We start from the raw sequence: 19111 nt of genomic DNA, 5'->3' as shown, positions 1-19111 counted from the left end.
CAAGCTGGACTCTATAATCTCTGCAGCCCCCTTTAAGAAAGCCCTTTGTGCACTCATTAAACACACGGACAGGAGAAGGAGGAAAGCACCATGTGACTTCCAGTGGCCCTGTTGCCTGCACTGTGGGCTTGATAGAAGATATGAGTGGGGTGTCTGGCGGCACGTTGCAGGAGCCTTGGGCAACAGGCAATAGTAGAACAATAGTTGGGGAAACCTTTGTGCATACAGGTCTTCCTTTGAATGGATAGACCTCAAAGGGCAGGGCTTGTGGGCAGGTTGGTGAAGCGGGGCTTAGCTAGGGGGTATGGTACTCCTGTCCTCTCCAAGCAAGAAACACAAGAGATAATTTTCTGAGTGGTGCATGTGTTTGTTCATAATAGTAAATGCATACTGTAGGTCACTGGTTCTTAACCTTGGGTTACTCAGGAGTTTTGGACTGCAACTCCCAGAAGCCTTCACCACCAGCTGTCCTGACTGGGGTTTCTGGGAGTTGCAGTTCAAAAGCATCCGAGTAACAAAGGTTAAGAACCACTGCTGTAGGTGACTCATGACCAGAGGGGGAGGCTTAGCCCACTTTAAAAAGAGGGCTGAGATGTCCTCCCTGCTGAGACCATGAACTGTCACTAAATAGATTTCTGGATGTGAGAGGGAGGCTTAGAAGAAGGCATAGGAACATGCATCTAAGTTAGCAAAAGTGGGAGGACAGTTAATTCTCATGTTATGTAACAAGTATACTCCGCTGTTAATTCCCACTGCTTTTCAGCTTTCAAGCACTGTCACTTACTGGTACCACTGCATGTTAATTTTTTAATATTATCCAAAGGGCTAAATCTGTAACATGCTAATTATGAGATGGTATAAAATACTGTCTATCATTGCCTGTTATCTTTCAAATACAATTGGATATAAACATTATCCAAGAGCTCTCTTTTAAAAAAATCCCATGACTGGAGGGAATTACAAATACAAATACCCGTGACTTTATGTAGCATCCTAATTGTATGATCTGTCATTCAAAGCTGATACAGAAATAATATTTCCACAGTCATATATAAACACACACACACATTTGATCCTTACAGTATATTTCAGCAACATTTACTGAGCTAAACTGAGTGAGAGAACAAAGAGAGAGGGAAATGTTCCAGAATGTAAAAAAGGCTCTTCTCGGCACCTCAGAATGTCTAGGGCAGTGGTCTCCAACCTTGGGCCTCCAGATGTTCTTGGACTTCCATTCCCAGAAATCCTGGCCAGCAGAGGTGGTGGTGAAGGCTTCTGGGAGCTGTAGTCCAAGAACATCTGGAGGCCCAAGGTTGAGGACCACTGGTCTAGGGGATTTCTCAGGCTGTAGTGGGTGGGTTTAAACTATCTCTTCTCTTCTCCTTGGGCATCAGTAGCTCAATTTAGTCCATTAATTTCAATTTACCTTTTCCTCAGTTCCAACCATTAACTACCTTTTCAACCTTATTAATTCCAAAGGTAAAACAAAGGATCTATTGTGATATTGCTTCACCTTGGGAGTGAACAGTCATCCTTTTCCCCCATCCTGGTCTTCCCAGAATTGCACAGATGCCCCTGATTTTTTACTCCATTTCAGTACATTTTTTCCAAAAGCGATGCATATGCCTAAGGTTAATTCTGAAATATGTGAATAAAATGGTGAAATCAACAAGAGGCAAATACCTCTTGTTGTTGTGAGCTTGGGCTGTCTAGGTCCACCTTTCCCATAATTTCCCCTCACACACTTAATTTTTAACCTCTAGAAAGCTGCCCATAACATTTGATAGACTCTTTAGAGAGGATTCCAAAGCTGCAAAAGAGACAACAATCCAAGTTAAATTGGACAATAATCCCTATGTATGCACCGAAGGACTTTAGACTAACATTCCTCAACTTCTACCTGCCACATGCTCACAGGGACTGATGGGAACTGAAGTCCAAAGTGACCACCTGACTGGGAAAAGCTGCTTGAGACACCCACCTGAGACATTTGGATTCTGACTGAAATACTGAAATTAAATATGAAGTGTCTAAAGTTTATACTGTATGAACCCCCCCCCCCAAAGTATTTGCACAGTATCTGAATGTTAAGAGTTAGTGAGCATTTGATCTCATACAGAATAATTTGGGGGGAGCAAACCTGTTTAGAATTCAGGCTGCAAGCAAATACTGAATAAAAATTGCATGTGAGATCTTAACGGGAATGAATCAGGAAATCTTTTTCTGAACTTTTTGCAGGGAACATATTTGGTACGACAGGCACCATTGCTGAATTTAACCTTCCTGATATCCATTTGACCTCTGTTCTTTTAACTTCTCATGTGTCTGATGTCTTGTCAGCAAAATATCTTCCAACAAGTGCTCTAGCTGATGATGTCCTTGAGATGGGCACTTTGTAGCAGGTATCATGCTGACAGAAACTCACATATCTGTTATGCACCTTTGAGGTAGGGGCAGAAAGCCATGGGCACTTATATCCTTATATCCCTCCCAGTACTTGGAAAACACTGGCTGCATTGCAAACCAGTGGCCAGGAGCCAGTGGACTGAGTTTCATAAGAGTGGTATGGTTAGGTTGAAACGTCATAGTTTTCTGTGAACATTTTGGGTAAGGGCAAGGATTCTTCTTGGTTTTGAAGGCATTTTTTAAAAAAAATGTGCAAAAATAGAAGAGAAAAAAAGAAAGGAAAGTTTTTTCTTTCTTACTCATATTCATAATGTTTGTCCTCTGAAACATCCTTCAGTGAGTTAGGTATCTGGTTGCAGAGCCAGAGACTGGGAGTTCAATTCTCCACTGTGCACCCAGAAGAGCCAGCCTGTGTGGCCTTGGGCAAGCTGCACAATTTAAGCAAAAGCAAAAGCAAAGTGTGCTGCTTATATACTGCCCCATAGCACTTCAAGCACTCTCTGGGCGGTTTACAAGTTAATTATGCAAGCTACACATTGACCCCCCCCCTCCGCGAGCTGGGTACTCATTTTACCAACCTCAGAAGGATAGAAAGCTGAGTCAACCTTGAGTCGCTACCTGGGATTGAACCCCAGGTCATGAGCACAGTTTTGGCTGCAGTACAGCGGTTTAACCACTGCGTCATGAATTTATTTATTTATTTATTTATTTATTTATTTATTTATTTATTTATTTATTTATTTATTTATTTAATACTATTATTTATTTAACTACAGTATTTTTCCTCCACCTTAAAAAGGACCCAAAGCAGCTTACATAATTAAAAGGCAATATTTAAAGCTGAAAACAATGAGTATACAAAGGTGACTTGCTTCATTAAGGGCAATGTTTAAAGCTAAGAACAACAAGTATACAAATACTTAAAAAATGATATTTGGGGTAAATTTGTGGAATTTGTGTTAGTGAAAGGAAGGGGGAAAGCCTCTAAAGAATACTCAATATAATTTTGAAGAGGTAATCTGTAATAAAATATTATTAAATAGAATCCCATGGGTATGGGGTACATGTTAGAATTTAGTTTATAATAAGCACTATTATTTGTATGTTTTCTGTATTTTTGTTGTTATGTATCTTTTTCTGGTGGGGTTTTTTGTATTATAAAATAAAATAATAATTATTAAAAAAAAACCAAATACTAAAAAAAGAGAGATTAAACATCTACCACTCTACGAAATGGTACACAAAAATAATATTAAAAACACATTCAGTCCCAGCATGCCTGCAGAATAAGAAGGGAATGAGAAACCTCTTCTGAGCATTCTCTGTCTAGAAAACTTTGAAAAGGATTGCTGGAAATCAGAATTGATTTGATGGCCCAAGATTATATAACATTATACAATCAAACCAAATTGACTGCATCACATACCCATTTCCTCTGTGATTCCTGACTGGATTGGAGTCTGTATATGATTAACCAAAGGAAAAGGAAGCAGCAAGGGTGTGTGTGTGCTTTGATCCTTGAGGCAAAGGACAATATGTCCCTCTCCCCATTCCACCTGAAAAAGCTGGCTGACTTGGCTGCTGAATCTTCCTTGAACCCAATTTACAGGACAGCATCCTCCAGTGTACCTGACAGCAGCAGAGTAGCTCATGCGTTGTGAGGCTGGCTACCTGTCTTTCCTCTTCAACTGTTTCCCGTTATGTTTTGCACTATTCAATATCTGCTTACCTGAAGCAGCTGCCTTCCTTTTCCTTATGGTGGTGCCAAGTGTTTGGTTCTTGGTTCAGGATTATTATCATAATCCTGAACCAAGAAGCACCCATTAAGTGTTGGAAGAGATATTCACATACCTGAAGTATTTTGCAGTTGGAATTCATACAATATCTAGTCTCTGGTTAGAAAAATTAGGCTCTGGGAGCATTGATCAGGAACTGGTGATCACACACATACACACATTGGCACACCGACATTTCAATGTATCTTCCCACAGGAAAGAAAAAAAAATTACTCGCAAGTAATGTAATAGTGGTGCCTCTCCCTCCCAGTGGCATACTTTTACCAACATATTGATGTTTCAGGCATGCAAAAGAAAAAAAGAAAAATGTGCACGCTGCAGTAATGGTGGCCACCTTCCTGTCTTCAGTTCTGAAAAGCAGGGCAGGTCGTGCACACAGGCAATCTCGGGAAGAAATGCACCGGTACAACAGAGGTAAAAAATAACACAACCCTCCTTGTGATGGGGAAATGTTCCTCAGTTATACCACTAGCCAGGAAAATATCTTGATCTTAACTCTGCGGTGTCTGACCAGGAAAAAAATACTGACATAACTGGTGGCTAACTACATAGCGTTTCCCTCCTGTGACCAGGGCCTAAATGGAGAACATTCCATTTAACCTAGAAAAAAATTATCATCCTTCTGCATTTGGGCATGCTTTTCTTTAAGTTATATATTTAAGCATTACCTCCATAGGAGAGGCTTCCAAAAAAGAGCATTTTGATTTTCATTCGGTGTCGACATAGCACCTTCACAGATTAAGGGGAAGTACAAGTTAACATGCATTCTACTGCGGAACTCTTGCCCCTCTAGATCCACTTTCCATCTAGCTATCCCTAGTTCTTCCTGAGAGAACATACTCGGAAGGTTTGCCAACTTTGGAAGGGCCACCTACCTTCCTACAGTTTGCTCTTCAAAGGAACTAGGTGTCCTCATTTCTTGAGAGAAAATATAAGGGGTTTTCCAAGATGGCAATGGTTTCTTGTTTGCCTCACCCCACATCTCTCACAAAGAAAGAGACTAAAACTGACAAAATCATTAGCAACCCCTGGCGTATCTAAGGCAGCTTCTGTTCCCATCTCTCTCCAGTATGTTTATGAGTTCATATCCAAGCAATGAAGTTTGGTATTTTAATGCCTCTGGAATTTTTCAGCAAGCAGTTTATTCAACTCTGGTCTATTTTACATCCATACCAAGCTCTTTTTTGTGACCCAGCATGCAGGTGTAATATGGTATCACGCTGTTGCCATCATTATCCATGTCTTTAATCAGCTCTCCTCTACTTCCACATGGATGGATGAGGTGAAATTGTTTCAGTAACTTGTCAGATTGCATTTACTGGCCTCCAAGCAGGAGCATTTTGCATTTAAACGGCAATAACGCTTGACGCCCAAGGAAATGAATCGAAGCAAGAGGGGTCATCTGGAGAAGGCATCTGAGAATAGCCATGGAAAGCAATCTGGACAGGCAATTAATCTGAAGAGAGTTCTGCAGTGTTACATCACATCTGTCTTAGCCACTTCCGCGCCCTATGAGTGGGAATCCCTATTTGTCCTCTCTTTCCAATGTGGGAATGAGGAGCTTCGATGTTATTATCCTTACCACATGAGGGGACAAAGGTACTTGGCTGTCCAAGAAGAGAAGAGAAGGAAAAGAAAACAGTTTTTCTGCAAATCAAGCAGAATTTTACATATTTTAATGCAGCAAAACACGTTTCACTCAGATAGTGCAAATGATGCAGAATGAAGGATGCCAAGGATCACAAGCATACGAGGGAGTTTCACATTTTGAAAAGATTATCAACTGTTTCTTTTTGAGTGTGCTGTGGATGTGCTTTGTTTCTCAAAGGGGAAGGATACCAGTTTTGGGCAGAGGCTGTATGTGCAAACTGTGAAGCGCGTACTGAGAAAACATGGCACCCCTTATCATGTCCTTCTCTGGAAGGGAGGAATCTCTCAGGGCTTGAAAATTATTAATTGAGATGTCTCATCAAGTAAAGACAGCCTAAACCAATGACTACAAAGAATTCAGTGATTAAAAAAAAAAAAACCAAACATCCCTATTGGGCCCAACTCTCTGTGGTTCGAGTTTGAATTGTAAAAGAGTCATTCAGAGAAAGAGCATCCCCCCCCCATCCATCCCAGGCCAGTGTCCTCTTGGGAACATCTATATGCGCACAAGTTTTCACATGATTTGTCACCCTACTAGTCAAGGGTCCTAGGCTGTAACTACTATGTGTCCCATAAGGCAAGGAACAACCCAGTGGAGATGAGGAAGCATTGCATGATGGTCCTTTTGCTCATGATTTCCTCAAGAGTATTGTGACCCTATTGATGCAGTTTCCTGACAGCCAGATCTAGCAAGTATTCGGAAAAAAAAATCTGGCTTACATTTCACTACATTTTTCATGTACCTTGCAGGCAAGTAAGTGACAAATGGGGAAAAATCACTTCTTGCAGAGATTCTGCTTGAGATCAATGTCATTTATAATGTGTATCCCCATATTTTTATGAGCTCTGTTCCCTCACCCCACTGTTCACAGTGTTCAGCAAATGCCTGCAAATAGGATTACATGGTTCAGCAAAGTCAACAGGATAACATGTTAGCTAACTAAATTAAATTTTGTGCTAATGCGTAGATGAAGTTCTGAGGGGTGAAACAGCAAATCATGTGATACTGATACCAATGTGGTGCCACATTGGATAATTTCATGAGGACGTTACCGGCTGACCTTTTGTTTTCAAACAAAAATGGACACAGCGAGATGAGATGAAAAGTGGCTGGTGGAAGAAGAGGTTGGAAAGGAAACTCAAAGCTGAAAAAGACAGAAACGTAATTGAGGTTGTATTTTAGCAAGCTTCTCATGTATGTATTAGGGGTGCTTCACCCTCAGTTTTATATGTAGTTTTTTTCATCCTGAGGTACAATAACACTTTTTTCATACTTTTACTTTGGCTTATTCTATGGACTAAGAAGAAGCATTTCCTGCTATTAGGCAAAGTAAGGCAATTGCCTCATGTACCTGATGCTAGGAAGTGGCAGGCTGCAAAATGAAGCAGGAGAGAGCTGTGCGCTATACCTCAGAACTTAGCTGGTTGCCTCAGCTAGAATGGAGGATGCTGCCCAATCACTGTTGTTGTTATTTTTAAAAATCCAACTGCTATTACATGTGATGTTTATTTTTGGCTTCAGACAGCAAAATATCCTGGGCAGTCTTGGTACATCTCCTTGTTGCTATTCTTCCTGGAGGATCCTGCTTGTCAACCAGAGGCGGCTTTTCACACAGTACAAGAACAGTCTTTATTAGGTGGCCAGAGGCCACCGATGAAGAGTCAGAAAAGTGAGTCAACGAAAGTCAAAACGTAATCACGACACCAAAAAAATAAAAAATATTAAAAAAATAAAAAGACCAGATGGAAGAAAGTAAGCTGGATGTTAAATGACATCCAATGTCCAACAAAACTAAAGGCTGCCCTAGAGATGGGGTGCTCTTTCTATTTCAGCATCAGTAAGGGAAAAAAAAGTAGGAATGGGGGCAGTAAAAGTAGAAAATTGCAGCTTTATTGTATCCAGTGTGTTACGTCCATCTGCTCTCCAGGCTCTGCTCTATGGTAAAAAATAGTGACCCTACAGAACAATTGGGAAAACAGTATTTCACCATCACAGAGTTATTTCCCATATGTGAAAAATGCTACCCCGAACAGAAAAAAAAGGGGGGGGGTAGTTAGTTTACATTCTTCTTTCTCACGGAACTCAATATCTGCACCTGCCCATTGCTATATCTCATGTTGCTTCTATGCACAGATTTATTAGTTGGGAAGATGGGGGGCACAGATGCTCATTTATGAAAGATGATCCTCTATTTGAAGGAATGCCAGAAAACTATCCTCCTTTTGAAGGATTGGCTGGTATCCACTTGCAGTAAAAACCACAAAAGCATAAGGAGGGTGTTTGAGGGCCATTATGTTGCCCATCCACAATGGACATTTGACTGCAGACACACAGGTCACCTGATTACTGCCTTCTCCACTCAAATTAGATGCATGGTAATTCTGTTTAATAAAAAAAATAGTTTTCTAAATTTGTTTCTGTACATATTGTTTCACATAACTGTTCTCTTGTCCTCTTTGGTAATGGGTTGCTCCTTTTTGCTGATGTATACATGGCCATTCTAAAAGCCAATAGTCTTTTGCCTTTCTGTTAATAAAGACAGAGCAAGCCAAGGGTCCTTTTGCTGTTGAATCCTGCAATAAATGATTCCAGCTAAGCTGACTCTAGAATATTTTCCAGCTCTTGTTTTTATTTAGAGTTTAGATTTAGCATGATTGGTGATCAAGCTTTGTGACAAAAACAGCTCTCAGAGAAGTGTTAAGTGGTAACATTTTGCAAACGAAACAGTAATGAGTCAGCTATTTATAACATAATGCCCTGGTATTGCCATGAGCGCCACCATCACAAACCTAATCTAACAGTACAGAGGAAGGAAAAGCGCACTGACCTTTCTTCACAGAATGAACTGAAACTCCCTGTGGTGACCAATATGGAATATTTATAGGAGCCAGGTTGGTAGAAAAGCATTGCTTTTCAGTGAACCACATGCAGCTGCACAGCTCCTGCCTTGTAGCAATTGCTTTAAAAGTCAGAGTCATGCAGTGGATAGAGAACTGGAGGACTGGCAAGATTGTCCTGAGACATTTTGCTGCCTGAGGCAGAAGAGCAAATTGCAGCCCCTCCTTTCAAATCAATAGTTAATGCCACTTGAGTTTCAATATTCTTCTTCTTTTTTGAAAATACTAGGCACGGTCAATCAAAATTATAAAACCATTGACTGGTATTATATAACATACAACTTTTAACCGAAGACTTAAGTATCTGTTAAATATCAATTTAGTATATATGCTGTTTTTCCTTATTCCATTAGCTTTGCAGCAGCCTGTCTTGGTCCCTCAACAGGGTCTGCTGAGCCCTGTAGCCCATTTGTCACCAGATGTCCAGGGGCTATTGCATCTGACATGGTCCTTGTTGACCTGAGTGATGATCAGTCCACCATGAACTTCTGTTTATTACTTCTCATCATAATTGATGGTTGGTGGACATAGTTTTCTTCTTCTTGACAGAGGAATCTCATAAGTTATTCTCTACTTTCTCTGGTGACAATAACACAAAAAGGGTAAGTTAAATAATAAATATTTTGCTGCTTTTCATTGTAGAAAGGGACACCAAGTGGTGTACAACAACTAAAAAGATATATATATATATATGTATGCTGACAAAAATATACGGCATCACCTTATAAAAGGTACAGTCCTGCAAGGGCATTTAGAAGTCAAAAGCCAAATTAAAAGTGAAGGTTTTCACCTATGAGTAGCAGAATTGTTAGGATGGGGCCAACGTACCTCCATGAGGCAGGAGATTCCATAGACAGGAAGCAGTTACCAGAAGTGCCCTCTCTTAGGTCCTCACCCAAAATGCCTGGGATGATGCTGGGACCAGGAAAAGGTCTTCTTCTGAAGGTTTCAAGGACTGGAAGTGAAAAGATTGTATAAATGGTTTTTGGTCTCAGTCAACATTTTTTTTTAAAAAAATCCAGTCATTAGTTAATTAATTTTATGCCATGAAATTGATTCCAACAATTGAGGACACTTCTCAGATTGTTCTAGGTATATAGTAGTCAGAAATTATTTATTCTTCCCTTCTTCAAAATGATTTGTCCTTCTTCTGTGGACACTCTGGGACAGTGCAGCCTGCCCAAGGCTACACAGGATGTCTATTATCCCAGGAGGCACAGTGGGGAATCAAACACCTGACGTTCACTATGTCTTCTCACTGAGCTAACTAGCCACCTATGTATGCACACAGAAAACCTTCACAATCACCACTGTGCAACAGAGATAAAGCACAATTATGCAGGTAGAGTTTTGTACCCCATTAACATTGAACAATAATGTGACCTAAGTTTTAAAGGTGCCCTGTATCCTCTTAATCGTTTTTAACACACACACAAAAAAATATTATCCTGTTTGGCATCTATCCTTCTCTGTCTAGCTCAAACTTTCATTGGTAAGAAGGGTCATGCATCTACCAAAATTTGTCTGCTCACATGGTTCATTCAACCAGTTAGCACATGCCAAAAATATCCAAACTAAAGAATGCTAACTAGATTCCTTGCTCTTGTCAACTCTCCAGTCTTGATAAGCCACCTTGATGCAGAGTTTTCAAGTCCTGTGAGTTTCGACAAGTCCAATGCAAGAAAAGGAAAAGGTTGTCTTTTTCTCATCAAGGTATCAGCACTTTGTGGAGAAATTCTGCACAAAACTAGTGTTGTTTCCCTTTGAGAACCAAGCCACAAGTGCAGCAGGCACAGAAGGACTGAGCTTTCATCACAAAAGACATGAACAATCCACCAAATTATTCTGATCCTGAAAAAGCCATCCAACTAAGCACCTTCAGATGTTTTGCACAATTTGTACTATTTGCGTTATTTGTAGAAAATATTCTCATTCTCATAAATGTGGAAACTGTAATCAAAATTAATAGAAATCGTCTATCCCTGTTTAAGCTGAGGAGAATAATTTTTTTGGTTTCTCGTTTGTGCTCATGAGAAAAAGACAAACAAGGATTTACTTCCCAACTCCAGAGAAGTGAGGCTTTATATTCCTATTCATGTCCCCTTTAATCTCTCTAGATTGACAGCAAGGACCAAAGTCCAACTGAAATGCATACGGGACTTCCTCTTCGCAGATGATGCAGCCATTGTTGCCCAATCTGCTGAAGACCTCCAACAACTCATGAATCGTTTTAGCAAGGCCTGTCAAGACTTTGGACTAATAATCAGCCTGAAGAAAACACAAGACATGGGCCAGGGCATGGACTCACCTCCCTCTATTACCATCTCCACACAAGAATTGGAGGTTGTTCATAACTTTGTGTACCTTGGCTCAACAATCTCTGACACCCTGTCTCTAGATGTCGAGCTGGATAAACGCATTGGGAAAGCAGCTACCATGTTCTCAAGACTCACAAAGAGAGTATGGCTCATTAAGAAACTGACGACACATACCAAGATCCAGGTCTATAGAGCCTGTGTCCTGAACACACTCCTGTACTGCAGTGAGTCCTGGAACCTTTGTGCACGGCAGGAGAGGAAGCTGAACACGTTCCATATGCATTGCCTCCGACGCATTTTTGGTATCACTTGGCAGGACAAAGTTCCAAATAGAGTAGTCCTAGAACAAGCTGGAATTTTTAGCATATTTACATTACTGAAACAGCAATGTCTACGTTGGCTTGGGCATGTCGTGAGAATGGCTGATGGTCGGATTCCAAAAGATCTCCTGTATGGAGAATCAGTGCAAGGAAATCGCCCCAGAGGGAGACCACAGCTTCGATACAAGGACATCTGCAAGCGGGATCTGAAGGCCTTAGGAATGGATCTCAACAGATGGGAAATCCTGACATCTGGAGCATTCAGTGTGAAGGCAAGCGGTGCATCATGGCCTCTCCCAATTTGAAGAGACCCTTGTCCATCAGGCCGAGGCAAAGAGGCAGTTACGAAAGCAGCAAAATCAGGGAGCTGGACAGGGGACAGATTGGAATTGTCTTCAGCGTGGAAGGGATTGTCACTCTTGAATTGGCCTTCTCAGCCACACTAGACACTGGTCCAAGTCCTCGATACACAGCACACTACCATAGTCTTTCGAGACTGAAGGATGCCATCGTCCTTACTAGACAAATATAAAACTAAATTGTGATATTCAGTGAATATCGCTGATTTGTCAAATATTTGTTGCTTCATATTCTTGAGGTCCAGAGACTCCAATAAATACTAAGCAATAAATATAACCCATTCATATTTGTCCATTCATCTATTCCTGTGTGCTTACGCCCCCGCAGGTCAGATGTTCCTATGGGGCATAAGCAGAGAGGGGTTTTCACTTCAAGCAACTTGCTAAAGCCTGCCCAAGGAATCTGACTCCTCTGTTTACAAAGACGAGGAGGATTGCTTTGGTCAGGCTTCCCCTGTCTTTCTATCCCCCTGCGGCATAGACAGGGAAGCCCGACTGAATATATTCCCCCTGCTGTCTTGGCGAACAGTGGGGGGTGGGGGGATTGCTTCAGTCAGGCTTCTCCAGTCTATGCCGTGGAGGCATAGAAAGAGGAAGCCTGAACCAAATGATTCCCCCCCCATCTTTGCCAAGACAGTGGGGAGGGGGATTGCTTTTGTCAGGCTTCCCAGAAAAACAAGGAAAGTCTGACCCAAGTTTGACTCAAGGGATTCCCCCATCCTGCTGTCTTTACAAAGATACTGGGGAGGGGAAATTGCTTGGTTCAAGCTTCCTCTTTCTATACCCCCGTGGCATAGACTGGGGAAGCCTGACCAAAGCTATTCCTCCATGCTGTCTTTACAAAGACGGGGATGGGGGAGATCACTTACATCTGACTTCCCTTGTCTTTCTATGCCAGCATGGACAGAGAAAGATGGAGGAAGCCTGATCGAAGTGATCCTCCTTTCTGCTGTCTTGGCAAAGACAGTGGGGGTGGGGATTACTTTAGTCAGGCTTGCCCAAAAGGAAGCCCTCCCCACTGCTCTTTGCAAAAGCTAGGCTGCCAGAACAGAAGCTGCAGTCCCGGCAGTCTAGCTTCTGTTTTGGTAGAGATGGCAGCAGAGCAGGAGGAGGCAGCAGTGGGAAGTGGGTGGGTGCTGGCTGTGGGGGTGGAGGGCTCAGCTTTTTTAAAAAAAATTTAGTTAGCTCCACCGGCTTTCTAAAACAAAAAAGACCCGACTAACCAACAAGTTGATTCATGGTTTGTCAGGCTATCAGGGGGAAATTTGTAGTTTGTGATGACCCACGAACCAAGATGAAGTGCCATTTTGCCACTTTGTCCCCATCTCTAGTCCCTACTTGAGCCATCCAAGATGAGATGAGCCAATCTAGGGGTTTGAATCCTTGCTTTTCCTGTCCTTTTTTGCAAGGGTAAGAAAAAGCAAAATTCCTGTCTTAGCCTGTGAGGATTGAGAGTACGGATATGCCCTATAACTGGACAAAGTTGAAACACCTATTGAATCAGGAGTGTCTGCGTGTGTCTGAAGCAATCATAGTGCAGAGGAACAAGCTCAAGAATACAGTGGGAGATGGAAAAACAAAAGGGTGGAATTGCCAACCAATCATTATCAGGAAGAGTATGAACGTGATGTCACTGTAAACAATGAGGCAGCACTGGGGGAAAATAGTAATTGAAGCTGTTCTCCTAAATAGCTTTTGCCATACTCCTTTTTCAATGTAGTTGTGTGTTTATGTTGCAGTATATTGAAATGGTAGCTAGGGGAGGGGGGAAGTAAGTGAAGGAAATCAGCAGTTTCCTTGTGGGGCACAAGGGCAAATAAATTATTAGGTCCCTCCAGATGGGAGGTGGACAGGGAAGAGGGAGAGAGCGAGATTTAGAAGGATTTTTGTTATCACAGTTGCTGGTACTGTGGTTGCTTAGCTGTGGTTTGGTTAAGACAATGCCATTAAAATAGGATTCATCAAAAAGTGTTAAGAACATCATTAGTTAAAACAGATTTAAAGCACCTGATGAAAATATACTGCAGCCCCCTATTAGAATGGTGCAGTCCTACAAGGGTGTTTAAAAGTCAAAAGCCAACTTGAAAAGGAAGGTTTTCACCTGCCAGTGGAAGACTTTAAGGAATTCTCCCTCCTTACAGGGCCTGACCCCACTGCTGGAATAAATGGGCGGAGGGATTCTTTCTTTGGAACTTTAGCCCAAATCCATTTTTTCCCTGTCCGTGTGTGTGTGTCCTCAACCTTTGCTGTTTCCACCACCAAGGCCAGTCAACAAGGTCAGTCACCAGTGATCAGCCTAGTGGGAGAGTGATTGGGTGGACGTTAGGGGAATGGGGGGCAATTGGGCAGGTTGGCAAGGTGGGAGGCAGGCAGAGGTGTGATCAAGAGGGCAGAGGCTATCGCTCAGGGTTGGATTGGAGAGAAACCTTTCCAACTTGAGCTTCCTTCACCCACTTTTCACTGTATTTGAACTGTCAGCCAGTAACATCGCAATTATCCGATATGGCACAGTACAGTAATTGAATCAATGGGGATTTAGTGAGTTTGCTCCTTCATAAGTTCCACTGATTCAAAAATGGGCCTGCTCTGTGACTTTCTTTAGCATAATAAATCACAATTAGACTAAGCCTATTTGAATCAATGGAACTCATGATTAATTTCCCAAATCTCCATCGACCCAATGGGCCAACTTTAGTGTGATTTACTATGCTAAGCAACAGGAATTTGGCCACTAAGTACCTTACCCCTCCCCATGCCTTATATCAAAACATATGGTTCCATTACATATGAAGGAGGTCCAAGGCATACAGATATGTGATGAACCCTTATTAGAGAAGTTGGCATAAATTTTAGTTTGCACACTAATTGCAGCTAAATTAAAAGTATTATCTAATGTTCGTAGAAATATGTTTCCCTCGTTCTCAATATTATGATAGGTGTAAAGAGTGAGAGGATACATCTAAGGATCTTTCTCTGCATCCCTACATCAAAAACTGGCACATCACCTTGCTATAAATCGGAGAGTGCTGCTGATGCCTTTTTTGAGGGGGTGAGGGGGTGAGAAATGCTATCTTTCCCCAACCCCCATACAAGATTAATGGGCCATCTTGGAAGACATTTCCTGCTATTCCAAGCTGGCTTGCTGCTAGGAATGTGAAAATCTTTTGGTCTTGACTTCATTCTTTTTCTCCAAGTCCCACCTGCCTTTTCTTCCCATCCTTGTTTTGCACTGGGTTGTTAAGACGTTGTTGTTGTTTTTCCCACACTGAACCCCCCCCTTACACATTTTTGCTCTTGTTGTGCATTAATTTACACAATTCACTATAGTAAATACATTTATTTATGCACTTCACCTCATTTGCACATCTCACCCCACTAACTCACTCTTGCATTCCCCCATTAAATAAACTGAGACTGATTTAATATTTTATGTTTGTAATTTGCAGTGCATTACACTCTATCTATCTATCGTCTGTCTGTCTGTCTGTCTGTCTGTCTGTCTGTCTGTCTGTCCATCTCCAAATACACGCAATCCAACCGCCTTAAATCTTCTCTTTCGCTGATTACTTCTGAGTTGCTGTGTGGACATATGAACAATTCCGTCTTGTTAATATGATTCCATGACCAATATATTTTGCTTTTTGTACGAGGACTAGTTTTCTCAATAGCTGTTATTACAGTTTGTCCTTTAAGTGAGTACATTACTGTGATGACCGTCTTCATATTGAGGACGCTGTACTTGAATTTTCTTTGATAGCTTCAAAAACACTCTGCAGATTTCTATAACACTTGAATCCCACAGGGTTCTGGAAAGATTAATTGGCTAATCGGCAATATAAAACTGTGATAGAATGAAATAGCTCTTACTGTCAGCTGATCACAAAGTGGTCATAGGAGCAAGAGTTAAGGTCAAGGAAAAAATAATTGATATGTTCTCTAGCCTCAGATTAAGAGAGATGAAGCGAGGGATGAATCAATATGACAGTTTTTGGTTTCTTTCGTTTTTTTCCCTCTTTTATATATTAATTTTCTGCATCAGTTTGTGACATGAAAGAAAATCTGAAGGAAAAAATGATATGCATTTTGAGGTGTATTTTCCTTGAATATGTGTATTTTTGAACATATTTCCATGAGTATATTCTTTGGAGAACTACTGCACAAAATTTGCAGAAGTGCAAAAACCACAGCTCTGTCAGTGTGTTGACTGGAGAATGTGACTTAAATTTTTATTGAAATGCATATCAAACAAAATTGTCTAGCTGTTCTAGACATCACTCGCGCTTCTGTCCAACTACTCAGTGTGCTTCTTCTCCCATGAGGTTTTCCACTGTGACTATAAGAAAAGAAATATATATTATAATGGAAGGCTTTTCAGTCCAGCTGAAACCTTTTTCTGTGAAATGGAATGGAAATCCACTTTTGGTCATTCCTGTGTGCACTGCAACCTGCTGCATCCCAAAAATATTCCCCACTGGGGAACTTGTCAGAACTGCACGGGAGGTGGGATGGGGGTGTGTAGGAGTGAGATGAATTTTCATAAATAGCTGCCCTCCTCATTCTGCTGATGAATGCCTCTGCTGGATCAAACAGCTTTCCATCAACAAAGGGAAAACCCACTAGATAGAAACCATACTGTTTCCTCATATCTTTCTGGTTTCCTAATTCTGTAGCTGACTTGAAACGACTCAATATTCTTCTAAAATGCCTAATGTATGCAGTGTCAGCTATGCCTGTTTTCAATCATGGAAGAGGAGGATTGCTTGGGGGGGGGGAATTGAAATAATTGATTTTAAAACTTTAAAACTGCAAATATTTCCAACCCTCTTTTGGTCCCAGTATCAAACTTGTGTCTACAAAGAGGAGGAGGTGGCAGGATCAGGGAGGGAGGGAGGCGATGGGGACAACAGGAAGGGAGTGGGACATGCGTTTTGCTGAAAATGAAGCGCCAAGTGGAAAAAAGGTTGATGCTTTGTTTCATTTTGGCAAAAAGGGATCCCCAAACCAAACTATGAACCGGACCACAAAACAACCCATTTTGTGGATTTTTTTTCATTTCATAGTTTGGTTTGTGCCCATCTCTAATAAACTCTGCAAATCAGTTACCTCATGTTCTAGTACCTATATACTCATGAAGTCCGCTATGCCGTGTCAAAACTTAAATTACAATTAAGATTAAATCACCCAGAAGTTAACCATGCTGAATTGTTTTCCTTTTTAAAAAATGAGTAAATTAAGAACATGTTGAACTGCTGAATAGCTCGGTGGTTTAGGTATCTGGCTGCGGAGCCAAAGGTTGGGAGTTTGATTCCTTGCTGTGCTTCTTTGACAGGAGCTGGATTTGATGATCCAGAGGGATTCCTCCAGTTGTGCAGTTCTAAGATGATGATGATATTAGCTTCTGTCCAAAACTGGTTCCAGTAAGGCCTTGCAGTCCAGGGGACTCTCAAGAGCCTCCTCCAGCACCACAATTCAAAAGCATCAATTCTTTGGCAGTCAGCTTTCTTTATGGTCCAGCTCTCACTTCCGTACATCACTACAGGAAAAACCATAGCTTTGACTATGTGGACTTTTGTTGGCAAGGTGATGTCTCTGCTTTTTAAGATGCTGTCAAGGTTTGTCATCACTTTTCTCCCAAGAAGTCTTTTAATTTTCTGGCTGCTGTCACCATCTGCAGAGATCATGGAGCCCAAGAAAGTAAAATCTGTCACTGCCTCCATATCTTCCCTTTCTATTTGCCAGGAGGTGATGGGACCAGTGGCCATGATCTTAGTTTTTTTGATGTTGAGCTTCAGACCGTCCTTTGCAGTCTCCTCTTTCACCCTCATTACAAGTTTCCTTAATTCCTCCTCACTTTCTGCCATCAGAGTGGTATCATCTGCATATCTGAGGTTGTTGATATTTCTTCCGGCAGTCTTAATTCCGGCTTGGGATTTCTCCAGTCCAGCCTTTCGTGTGATGTATTCTGCATATAAATTAAAAAAGCCAGGGGACAATATATAGCCTTGTCGTACTCCTTTCCCAAATTTAAACCAATCAGTTGTTCCATATCCAGTTCTAACTGTTGCTTCCTGTCCCACGTATAGGTTTCTCAGGAGATAGATAAGGTGGCCAGGCACGCCCATTTCTTTAAGGACTTGCCATAGTTTGCTGTGGTCCACACAGTCCACATACTTTGCCTAGTCAATGAAGCAGAAGTAGATGTTTTTCTGGAACGCTCTGGCTTTCTCCATAATCTAGCGCATATTAGCAATTTGGTCTCTAGTTCCTCTGCCCCTTTGAAATCCAGCTTCTACTTCTGGGAGTTCTCAGTCCACATGCTGCTGAAGCCTACCTGGTATAATTACTCTGTGCATTCTTGCCACCTCTTCTTGATGTCTTCTGCTTCTGTGAGGTCCCTGCCATTTTTGTCCTTTATCATGTTAAACTTTGCACAAAATGTTCCTTTAATATCTCCAATTTTCCTGAACAGATCTCTGGTTTTTCCTTTTTGATTATTTTCCTCTATTTCTTTGCATTGTTCATTTAAGAAGGCTCTCTTGTCTTGTCTTGTTTTGGAAGTCTGCATTCCATTTTCTGCAACTTTCCTTATCTCCCTTGCATTTTGTTTCCCTTCTCTTCTCTGCTATGTGTAAGGCCTCGTTGGATAGCCACTCTGCTTTCTTGCATTTCCTTTTCTTTGTGATGGTTTTTTGTTGCTGTCTCCTGTACGGTGTTACGAGCCTCTATTCAAAGTTCTTCAGGCACTCTGTCCTCTGAAACTAGTTCTTTAAATATGTTCTTCACTTCCACTATGTATTCATAGGGGATTTGGTTTAGACTATACCTGACTAGCCCAGTGGTTTTTCCTACTCTCTTCAGTTTAAGCTTGAATTTTGCTATGAGAAGCTGATGATCGGAGCCGCAATCGGCTCCAGGTCTTGTTTTTGCAGACTGTATAGAGCTTCTCCATTTTTGGCTGCAGAGAATATAATCAATCTGATTACAGTATTGCCCATCTGGTGATTTCCATGTGTAGAGTTGCCTCTTGTGTTGTTAGAAAATAGTGTTTGTGATGACCAACTTGTTCTCTTGACAAAAGTCTATTAGTCTTTGCCCTGCTTCATTTTGAACTCCACATCCAAACGTACCTGTTGTTCCTTTTATCTCTTAACTCCCTACCTTAGCATTCCAATCCCCTAGAATGAGAAGAACATCCTTCTTTGGTGTCAGTTCTAGAAGGTGTTGTAAGTCTTCATAGAATTGGTCAATTTCAGTCTCCTCAGCATTGGTAGTTAGTGCATAAACTTGGATTATCGTGATGTTGAAAGGTCTGCCTGGGATTCGTATTGACATCATTCTGTCATTTTTGAGATTATATCCCATTA

At 41.4% G+C, this 19111-nt stretch overlaps 1 protein-coding gene and 1 long non-coding RNA gene across 3 annotated transcripts in view; one reads left to right on the top strand and one right to left on the bottom strand.

Moving 5' to 3' along the window:
• The window catches only part of NRG3 (neuregulin 3), an 873187-nt gene that overhangs the window by 626857 nt on the left and 227219 nt on the right, over positions 1-19111 (top strand). The gene's annotated exons all lie outside the window — the stretch shown is intronic.
• LOC144588344 (uncharacterized) overlaps positions 1750-19111 on the bottom strand; it is a 28590-nt gene continuing 11228 nt past the window's right edge. Inside the window, exon 2 of the long non-coding RNA XR_013543857.1 lies at positions 1750-7261. This is a non-coding gene — a long non-coding RNA (uncharacterized LOC144588344). The remainder of the gene's footprint in view (positions 7262-19111) is intronic.

Source organism: Pogona vitticeps, chromosome 3 (assembly GCF_051106095.1).
Source record: "Pogona vitticeps strain Pit_001003342236 chromosome 3, PviZW2.1, whole genome shotgun sequence".
Classification (NCBI taxonomy): Eukaryota; Metazoa; Chordata; class Lepidosauria; order Squamata; family Agamidae; genus Pogona; species Pogona vitticeps.
The sequence above is the reverse complement of the archived record's forward strand: the minus strand, read 5'-3'. Positions and strand labels throughout refer to the sequence as shown.